Here is an 11,558-nt window from a genome sequence, read left to right as displayed (position 1 = left end):
GCCAGAATCTAGAAACAACCCAAGTGTCCCCAAAACAGATGAATGGATAAAGAAAGTGTGGTACAGTGAAATGCTATGCAGTTGTTATAGAAAATGAAGTCATAAAAATTGTTTCTACCTGGATGGATATGGAGATATTTTTTGGTTTTTGGGTCACACCTGGCTGCACTCAGGGGTTATACCTGGCTCTGTGCTCAGAAATCACTCCTGGCAGGTTTGGGGGACCATATGGAATGCTGGGATTTGAACCATTGTCCTTTTGCATGCAAGGCAAACGCCTTATATCTCAGGCCTGTATCTGGAAATATTTATGCAGAAAATGAGGGTCTCCCTCCCCCATACTAAGCTGTAGTAAATATACTCAAAGGATGAAATATTGAAGTTCTTACACATGGACTGAAATTGGGGTTGTCATTATAAATGAAATAAGTCAGCATGAAAATTCAAGGATCTCAGAATCTAACTCATATATTACATATCGAGAAACAAGAATGTGATGTTCAATGAAAAGAAAATCTTCGATTCTGAACTGAGATTTGCAACAAAGAAGTACACAAGAAAGCTCATGTAGACCATGGTAAAAGTATACAGGCAGATTTGTTTTAAGTGTGATATATAAAATCTTCAACATAAAACATATAAACAGTTAATTTATTGTAAATTTATCCTCAGTTTAATAAAAATGCATCATGTGAACATGAGATTTTGTTTCTGGATTGACTAGCATAACACCTAAATGAAATGAAAGCTGAATAAGTGCCAGATTACTTGTATGTGTGCCAATATGTGTTTATGATACCTATTTAAGAATGTCACAACTCACAACCCTTTCTCACAACTGAGTATGCTCATGATAATTTAATAGAAGTATATTCTAAATAATACATAATTTTTGTTATATATTTCTTAATTTTATTTTTCATATTTTTTGCCTCATATTGTAATTTCTTCCTATAAGTATAATAAGTAAAAAAGTATTAGGCTTACCTATAACTGCTGAGGTCAATATTGTGATGTGCAAAAAAATGGAAGACCAAATTATTAATATTTTAAAAAGAGAATTAAGCTCCACAATGTTTCATAAATTCACTACAAATCTCCCTGGTTGAGGAAAGCTCATTCTCATAGACAGATGAGATGAAAATTTAGAAAGGAAAAATAATTTTATTTAAAAAGTAAGGACTCAAGCACTAAATCTAGAAATACCCCCTACATCTCACATCTCACATGCACAGTAATAAAAACTTTCCTTGACTAAACTTTACACACAAATATTTAAAGGTTATTATACACCGAAGCAGAGGAAGAGACAAGGACACAAATTACCAGCCCATATTTAGGCAGAACTCTTTAATGAGTATAACTTCATTAGTCACACTCAAATGATCATTAATTCTAAAAGATCAACTTGCCAATAAAATTTTTTTTGGTGAAACATTATGCATCAAGAGACAGAATTCCCATTAGAGTCACCCACTTAGTGTTCCTAGATCTCCCCATCATATAATGGACACTAAGTAATGCTAACTGAAGCTATCCAGAGAAGTCCTAGGTTGGAGTTTGTATACATCTGGATATGATGCTTTGGTGAAAATGTGAATTCAAAATGTATCTGAAAAGCTACTTATTTTACAATCTATACTCATTGTGTGTAACTGCTTCTAAGACTGGTAAGCAAAATTTTATTATACATAATAGACTGCTTATTCACATGTTAGGACTGACTAAAAATGCTCTTTATTAACTGAACCTAGATAAACAAGACACAAAAAAGGTATAGTGTAAGTCCAGTTAAGTGTATAAGATTTCTAAAGTAAATGTAGAAATTATCCACCTAAACTGAGAAGTCCAGAGCATCAAAGCAAGTCCTTATATCTGAATAACATTTTCTTAAGGAAAGACATACAATATATATTTACTACAATGAAACCCAATATCCAGAGTAGCTTAGTCTGCTATTCTAGCAAAAGGGATATGGAAAAATGAGAGGTGACAATTTAACTGCAATGGTATCTTACACAAGTTTCAAAATGTTTAACATAATGCGCAAATGCATGAAATTTTCCAAATATGTAGGGGAAAATATAACTTCTATAATATCATGATGATGACCTCTATACTTTCTTTCTAAAGATTGTCTCTATGCATGCATGGGTTTTCAGCTGTTGCCAAATGGTAGTCTGATAAAACATCATATTCAGATAAATGTTAAAAAAATTTAATGAAGCTTCTGTCAGAGCAAAGCAATGGTAATATGTTTTACAGTAGCTCAAGGTAAATATAAATTCCATGCTACAGAAATATTACTAATCACTTAGATCATGCAAGAATTTTATTTAACATTTCTTTTGAATACAAAGAACAACACCATAAGCATAAATTACAATGTGAACAAATGAAGTAAAGATGTAGCACGTTAATTATTCAATACTTAATTTTATATATCTATTAATTTTATTAATATTATAAAAATTATAGTACTTAGAAATTTTATTAAAATAATGAAGCTAAGTCTTACCAAGACTTACATTTGGTATCATGAAGTTCTACATTTGATATATTTGATATCATGAAGTCCTATATTTGAATCCTTGCTATTTATCTGGCAATAACCACTTTACTTCAGTTAAAATTGATTCATTCTTGTATCTTATATTTCTTAATTATCTTTAAGATACTATTCAAGGAATATCTCATATGAATAGTTCAGATAATGTTAAAACAAACTTTTTTCTCAATCTACAAAACTTTCTCAATTTTCTAATTGTGTTCAACTCTCTATTTTACCTAAAATATTATATTTCATTACATATTTTGTTCCCCCCTCTACTTTACATTTCTCCTTTGTTCTCACAATATTTTCACAAGTTTTTTTTGTCTTGAACTTTATTAGAGAATAGTCTCTTGAATCAAACAAAGAACAAATCTCATATTTGGATTTTTATTTTTCTGTTTTGATAAGAATTAATGCCTTATTAGCCAGAAGAATAAAGTAATTGAAGAATCCATCACTCTTAATTTTTCCAAAAAAGTAAAGGACATCCAAGCCACATATTTTAAAGTATGACAAACTAGTAGCTATTAACACAAATCTCTACTGATTTCAAATAACATTCAAGCCTGTTACTTTGAAATCACTTTGAAAACACTTCTGGGTATTTTCACAAAACTGCCTAAGCACATTTCAGAAACAAACAGAATAGCGGTAGCATAGCATTGCGGATACATATCTTCACAAAGATATAGTATAATATATATACGTATATATACATATATGTGTGTATATATATATACCATGTAAAATAGTTTTTAAATTTTATTATCTTCCTTGTTAAAATGTTCCTGTTCAATGAACAGAGGGAAAACTCACTGAAATAGTTTTCTCATAAAGAGAACATAAAATCTTCAGGTTAGTATTACACACAGTTCTAAAAATCCTAAAATTTCATACTCCTGCACAAGGATACCCCAGATCTCACCAATTTTCTATTTTTATTCCCTGTTCTTGTCAAACTTTATATATTTTTTTCACATTTGAATTATTAAAAACAAAGACTGTTGCATTTAATTTTAACTCAGTCCTAGTGATAAACATATTTTTCCATTGGAGTATTTTTTAGCAACCCACATATATTTCAAAATAAATTAGTATCCTAAAAATGTTCTACCAATTTACTTTGGTGAGTATTAAGTAAATTGTGAGAGCATCTTCAACTGTAGGACTTAAGTATGGGACCACTTACCTTCAAGCAAGTGTTAATTTGTATGACTATATGTAGAGATTAAGCAAATAAAAATTTAATAAATTAACTGGAGAAGCAAGTTTAAAATCCACAAATTCAAACAGTTCAAAATATACAAATTTATAAAGAAATTTACCTCATTCTAAAATTCTTTATAAGTTTATATATTTTGAACACTATTATTTTAAAAAATATTTTGGCATTTAGTAACGTCTAGATTCATTCAAAATTAAGTGTAATATATCCTATAGTAGATCTCTTTGTTCTTCCAAGAATTGACAACACTAATTTTAATTCCATAAAAAATATCTGAAAATTGGTGTTATCTGCAAGGTAAATCAATGGGTTGGGGTTAGGGATTATTTAAGAAAGCCAAAAAAATATTAAAAATGATTATTTGAGGGAGAGATAGCACAGTGGTGAGTCGTTTGCCTTGCACATGGCCAACCCTGAACCTACCTGATTGAATCCCGGCTTCTCATATGACTCCCTGAGCCTGCCAGAATGATTTCTGAGAGCAAGACAGTAGTAAACCTGATCACCACTGAGTGTGTAGCCTGAAAACAAACAAACAAAAAAAATATTGCTAATAAACTAATATTATAAAATATGAAATTTACATCATATTTTTCAACATAATATATAGGCTGATTCAGGAAAATCATCAGAAATATTATTTTGATACAGTAAAAACCTCTTGCCACTTAACACATGTATAAATGGATCATGTGTGTAAGAGTTATAGTGATATATTTTGATCTATAAATTTTAATATCATAAATAATAGATTTCATTTCTGACTTGTTGGTCATAAAATATTATTCCCTATTTTTACAGATTACCCCAAGATATGAAATAAAGTTGAAAACTACAATTCATCTTCTCACAGGAAACAACATTCTCTGAATTTCAAAGTCACATAATATTCATAAATATCCAAAAACAATGAAACATCAATCTCCATAGGTATGACTGTTATAAAAAGCTTACTTTTTGCTCTGCAGGGTCACCCAAAATAAGCTCTACATGGAGTCCACAGAAAAATTAAATCACTCACAAGTATCAGAATTCATTTTGCTGGGGCTAACCAGCTCCCAAAATATTCAGTATCTTATCTTTGCAATTTCTCACTTTTCTACGGGGCCCACAGTGCTAGGTAACCTCCTCATTGTGATCACAGTGTTTTCCATCTCTAGCCTGAACACACCTATGTACTTTCTCCTTGGAAATCTATCCTTTTGTGATATGACTCTTGCTTCCTTTGCCCACCCCTAAGATGATTGTGAACTTGTTGAAAACACACAAGGGACTATTTCCTTTGCTGGGTGCTTCACACAGCATCTTTCTCCTTCACTTACTGGGTGGAGTGAAATGGTACTTTTGGTCTCCATGGCATATGACAGATATGTGGCAATATGTAAAACCACATCCATTACATGACCATAATGAATAAGAAGGTGTGTGTTTTATTGGTTCTGACTTCTTGGTTTTTGGGGTTTTCTTCATTCTGGTTTACAGATACCTTTTGTTGTAAACTTGCCTTTCTGTGGCCCACAATGTAGTCAATAGTATTTTCTGTGATCTCCCTTTGGTAACTAAACTTGCCTGCACAGATACTATATCATACAGATAGTCATTGTTGCCAACAGTGGATGATCTCTCTGAGCTGTTTCACTATTTTGCTTATCTCCTACATCCTTGATCCTAATAACCATTAGAAAACACCTCTTCTACTGGGCAGTCCAAAGCACGTTCTTACTTTGACTGCCCATATCACAGTGGTGATTCTCTTTTTTGGTCATTGTATCTTCATCTATGTCTGGCCCTTTGGCAACCAATCATAGATAAGTTTCTTGCTGTATTTTATACCATTGTCACCCCTATCTTGAATCCAATTATCTTCACACTCTACGAACAAAGAAATGAAGACAGGCCATGAAGAAGCTATGGACTGTTTTCTTTAGTTTTAAGCGAGAATGCGTAGGTCAAAGAAATAGAATTTCATATGGCAATAAACTATTAAAATTTTAAGGTGATACTGTTTAGAATTTTATTGGAAACTTAGTCCTGATTTAACCTCTTCATCTACCAGGGAATTTCTTTCTCTTCTACTCAATTTCCAAATTTATAATTTCCTAAAAAAATTATGGATTATTATAGCTAAAACAAAAATATGAAATATTATAAAATATACCCCTGTGGCTATTTTCAATGTGGTACACACATAAAACAGACTATGCCTATTTTAGTAAGTTTATTAAATAAAGCATCACAATCATTGTCATTGTTGACCATAATGCATTGTTTACAGGCAAGGAGAGTAAACTATTATAAAGTAAATTTGTGAAAATTATTGTTTCTCCAATAAAATTATTAATACAATAGAAAAATATAGTATGCTCTTATTGTTAGTTTTCATTCTGTTAATTGGTATGTTCCATAGAGATGACAGTATCAAATGAAGTTGTCAAGTAATTCAAAGCACGATTACCAAGCACTTTTGTGGAGCATGTTCTCAGCTGTCAGGCCTCCTGAATGTGGGCAAGTGTACATACACTCACTCCAAAAAGCCCTAGTGACCAAACCTTAATCTCTGAAGGTTTTGTTCAGGATTGGTGTGCCTGAAGGAGAATTCAGAGGACTGGTGAGGTAGGGTCTTTGGTTAAAATGGTGATTCTGAGTGATGGATAAGTAGGGATGACGTTTGGCAGGGCAAGAGCTTGGCTTGCCCTCTCCTTCAGAGACATCTAGCTACATGACTGTGTACTATGATATTTCAGGGCTCGTTTACAACTTGTTTGAGAAAGAGTGAGTCGTCTAGAGCTGGCCCGTATGTGAACATAATGATTGCATTGTGGACATGGTTACAGTGCTCTGGGGTTTCCTGGAAGATATAAGATATGGGGGGAAGTGGTTCACACTTACTCCTAATAGTCCTGATGTTAATTAAACCCAATGCCAGTGTATCTGAATCTTTGTCAAATTATGTCCCTGAAGGGAAGTGTACTGGGCAGTAATGCAGAGTCATGTAAAAAGGTCTATGCTAAATATGTTAAAACTATGTTGGTCTATGTTTTGTCATCTAAAAAATCGTACTTGTATTTGAGAGTATTTAAAGTTGTTAGAAATATACTATGTTTTATCAATGTATTAAAATACTATTTTCTAAAAAGTAAAGAAGAGTACTTAATATTTTCTATAGTTAAAATGTTTGGTTTAATGCTTATCCCAGATATTCATAACATTTATTCTAAAATTAATGTCTGTCCATTTGATCATTCAAATTAAGTTCCAATTAATATATGTATATAATAATACTAACTCTGATTTCAGTATCATATATCCTACCATAGTGTAATATGTCTTGTGGTCTCAAAAATAAAAGTTTATATTTGGGTTGGAGTTTATAGAATGTCCATTGTTTTTTTTTTATAAATGAAAGCTAGTGCAAATGTTTTATTGATAAATTTTAGGCAGTTAGTATAAAACACTTAATCCATCTATCATATTCACAACAATTTTTCAGTTTTGTTTAAACTATACCACTGAATCTATAAGTAAAGAAAATTTTATGAAGAAACTTCACTTAAGTGTGCAATTTTACATAGAAATTAATGCAATGACTATACCCTAGGCTTTAACCTAGGACCTTGTACAAAAACCAAGATCTCTAATTCCAGACGTCCCGACTTTTGACAGCTGAGGACTGAGCAGATCTTCTGGAACCGATAATAAAGACTCTATCCTAGTCTTTAGCTTAAGATCTGAGCAAAAACCAAGACCACTTATTACAGAAGACTTATACAACAACAATGATGAAACAGAACTTCTAGAACCATAAAGAAAGACTCTATCCTAGACTTTGTCCAATGACCTTTGCAAAGATACCAAAGATCTATAGCAACAGAGGGCCTGATTTTATCATCATAACTGGAGTGGAAACTTCCTGGCACTATAAAAAGATCTTGCCGGTGTGGTAATGAGCATTTATGAGCCAGTAGTTGTTCTCATGGGCAGTATGGCTTCAAGGATGGAAAAACCCTCAATCTTGTAGGCCAAGGGAATTCCCTTTCTTATTTTCCCAAATACTCACTATGCCTATGCAAATAAATAAATAAATAAATAAATAAATAAATAAATAAATAAATAATTAAAAATTAAAAAAAAAGCATAACCTTTGCCACACCGGCACTCCTTTCCTTTGTTTCTTTTTCTTTTCTTTCTTTTTCTCTTATTTCTTTTTTTTTCTTTCTTTTTCACTCTTGTGATTATTATTTGGTGATTTTTTTTTGTTGCTTGTGTGCTTTTTCTTTCTTTTTTTTTGGTAGTTACTGTTTTATTGTTTTTTACTGTTTGTTGTTTTTTGTTATGGTTTTTTTTCTTTTTTTGTTTTTTTTTGTTTATGTGTTTGTTTTGTTTGTTTTTGTCTTCTTCCAGCAGAACCACACAACTTGGAATCATCTTGTTCTCTGCCTCATGAATTAATGGGGTAAATAAGAATGAATGGTACCGGGGACCAACTGTATAAACATTGAGTGGGAATAAAAAATGATCAGACTTAAACACCAAACCCAAATCAGCAACAACAGAATCAATACTTTACTACAACAAGCTAAACAGGGAGATTATGGGATGCATGCTGGGGAAAAGGTGGGTGGAGAGGAGAACAACTCTGGTGCTGGAATAGCCCTGATTCATTGTCACTATGTGTACGTAAATATTACTGGGACAGATTTGTTATTCACTTTTTTGGTTGCAATAAAATTATTTTAAAAATTAATGCAATGACATATTTTAGCTTCACATCAGTAAAATACATTTCAAATGGCATTCTTCTGTGACTTTGAAATTGAAAAGAAATACATAGAAATGGCTGTCATCTAAGTTTTTTTTCTTCTCGGCGGCCACACCTGTTTGATGCTCAGGGTTAATCTTGGCTAAGCACTCAGAAATTGCCCCTGGCTTTAGGGGACCAGTATGGGACGCCGGGGGATCGACGAAGGTCCTTCCTTGGCTGAGCACTTGACAAGGGCAGGACACCTTACCTCTAGCGCCACCTCACCGGCTCAGTCATGTAAGTTTTAACTGATGGAACTGACACAGGAAGTTAAGAATAACTCTTATAATGGCTTGCTTTTCAAGTCCATTTTTCTCCCTTGAAGAAATGTCTTTCTGTTTCTTTGCTACTTGTTTCCACTTTGGAGAAATTGTGACCTCTCCTTGAACACATACTTCTTGCTAAATCTTTCTTAATCAGTTTTCAATAAAATCTTTGTTGCTTCACACACAAAAAAAAACACTCACTACACAATAATTGTTTAGTTTTTTGTGATCAAGTCCTTGTGGGCATTTCGAGTCCTAACAACAAACACAAATGGACATATTTTGGTAGGTTTATTTTCTCTCGCTTTTATATATCATTGTCATAAATTAACACAGATTTTGTGTCTAGTGATTTTAGAAGAAACTTGATATCTTAGAGAAAAACATTGCAGAAAGAGGCAGCAACTGTGACCCACTGAAATAAAAACTAAGACAATAAGCTGTGCATTCACTCTATAACAACAAATAATATTAGTCACACAATAAAAAATGCTGCTTAATGAATGGCAAAAGTTGAGTTTCAAATTTAGCTTTTTTGAAGTTTAAATCTATTCACTATGATTATACTCTCAGAAGACAATTCTGCTAAGTTCCAAATCCCTTAGGATATCTGTGTTCCAGGAAAATTAAAACATTCTCATTTCTCTAAATGTCTGTGGATAGGAACAATAGCAATATAACTGACCAACACAAACTATTATAGTGTTCCTCAATGCTTTCAGTGGTACTCTTCAGGTCAAAGTATTAAATGTCTTAAAAATTTCTTGGGAGTTATGACAGGAAATTTCCTGAATCAGCTACAACTATCAGAGCAAGCTAAAAACTGATGTCGTTAAACAATTTCTTTATTTCTTCAAAGGTCACAGTTCCATTTGATGCACTTACAATAGGCGTTCTTACTTCTATTGGCCTTCAAGACTTACTATAAATGTCTGTAGCAATAAAGACAACATAGATTTTTCAAAATAGACAAATATCATCTGAACAAATAGTAATCTCAGATAAGTAAAGAAGAAAATACAATACAATTCATCAAAGACATTTTAACAAATATTACTGAAACAGCTTTTTAAACAAAAATAAATGAGCCTTAACTATTCACAAAATATACCTCAAAATAGATCATAGAGGGAGCTAATGTGATAGAGAGTTTGCCTTGCAGGTGGTCGATCCAGGATGAACCTTGATTAAATCCCCTGTGTCTCATATCGCTAGGAGCTATCTCTGAGTGCATAGCCAGGAGTAACCCCTGAACATCAAAAGGTGTGGCACAAAAAGAATAAAAGATAATATACAAAATACAAAAATGCAAAAATATCAATAATCAAAGAAATAATAATCTATATTTTATTTTGACAATGCTTGTGGACCTAGAATTGACAGTGAATGATACCACAATCTTGAAAAATATCAATGATAATGGAGTTCATTAATTTTTAAATTTTTGATCCAAGACTTATGTCAACAATAAGAAATCACATAAAAATATTTTGGGGGGGCTGATGAGGAAGCGCTAGAGGTAAGGTGTCTGCCTTGCAAGCACTAGCCAAGGAAAGACAGTGGTTCGAAACCCCGGCGTCCCATATGGTCCCCCCAAACTAGGGGCGATTTATGAGCGCTTAGCCAGAAGTAACTCCTGAGCATCAAATGGGTGTGGCCCCCCAAAAAAAAACAAAAAAAAATCAAAAAACAAAAACAATTTTGGAAAAAAGTGTATTATGACCTGTGATTTAATTCATAACATTTCTTTGAATGGTAAGATAGACAAATTGATTATAAAATAGGCATAGCGTCTGGAATTGCAGCTTACTTATTTGCTTATTATATTTGCTTATTATTTGTTCACATGAGACCTGGTTTTAATCACCAGCATTGAAATCGTGAAAAGACTTGAATAAAAACTTCACTAAATAATATTGCAGAAAAAATATAAGCATATCTCATTAGAAAACTAAACATTATGACCATACACAAAAAATCTAAATACTTAAGTTCAATTGCACTTTATTCCTCATTCCAAACCTGAAAATAACAAATATGTTCCTTATAGAGTCTAAATATACCATTATGTGTTTGTCATTTCTATAAATAAATAAAATTTTACTGTAGGGAGCAATTTCTGAATACAGAGCAAAGAGGAGAAAGACAGTGGGCATCATCTGGTGTCACTCAGAAAGAGAGATCATAAAAATAAAAGTCATGAAAGAAATGTAACTGCACATAGTTCTGAGCCTATTAAGTAAAGTCTGCATTCTGTTTGATTCCAATTATAATATAAAAAGGCAAAACTATAGAGGAATAAAACTTAATTAATTGTCAAAGAGAGAACAAAATGTAGAACACTAAAGATATTACAGGCAGACAAAATATATTTTACAATACAATATTCTAGTGATGAAAATTTTCAGACTTCAAAGAATGTACAATACCAAGAGAGAGACTGACTGTATATTATTAACTGAATATAATTGTATGTTGGTGAAAGTTTATTAATGATTACATATGTGTCAAATTAGTATGGGATATAGATTATCAAGCATATTGTATAGGAATTGAGGCAGGAGACCTTTGGGAACTCTATATATACTACTAAGGTTTTCTGTGACTTAAAACTATTCTAAACATAGTCATTTTTTTGTGTGGATTTTTGGGTCACACCCAGCCATGCTCAGGGGTTATTCCTGGCTCCAGGCTCAGAAATTGCTCCTGGCA

At 32.4% G+C, this 11,558-nt stretch overlaps 1 pseudogene; it reads left to right on the top strand.

Moving 5' to 3' along the window:
* Nucleotides 1–4,769: 4,769 nt before the first annotated feature.
* LOC126001775 (olfactory receptor 4K17-like) lies at nucleotides 4,770–5,682 on the top strand (annotated as a pseudogene).
* The last annotated feature ends 5,876 nt before the right edge of the window (nucleotides 5,683–11,558 follow it).

This window comes from Suncus etruscus, chromosome 2 (assembly GCF_024139225.1).
Source record: "Suncus etruscus isolate mSunEtr1 chromosome 2, mSunEtr1.pri.cur, whole genome shotgun sequence".
NCBI lineage: Eukaryota > Metazoa > Chordata > Mammalia > Eulipotyphla > Soricidae > Suncus > Suncus etruscus.
This window is presented reverse-complemented; position numbering and strand designations above follow the sequence as displayed.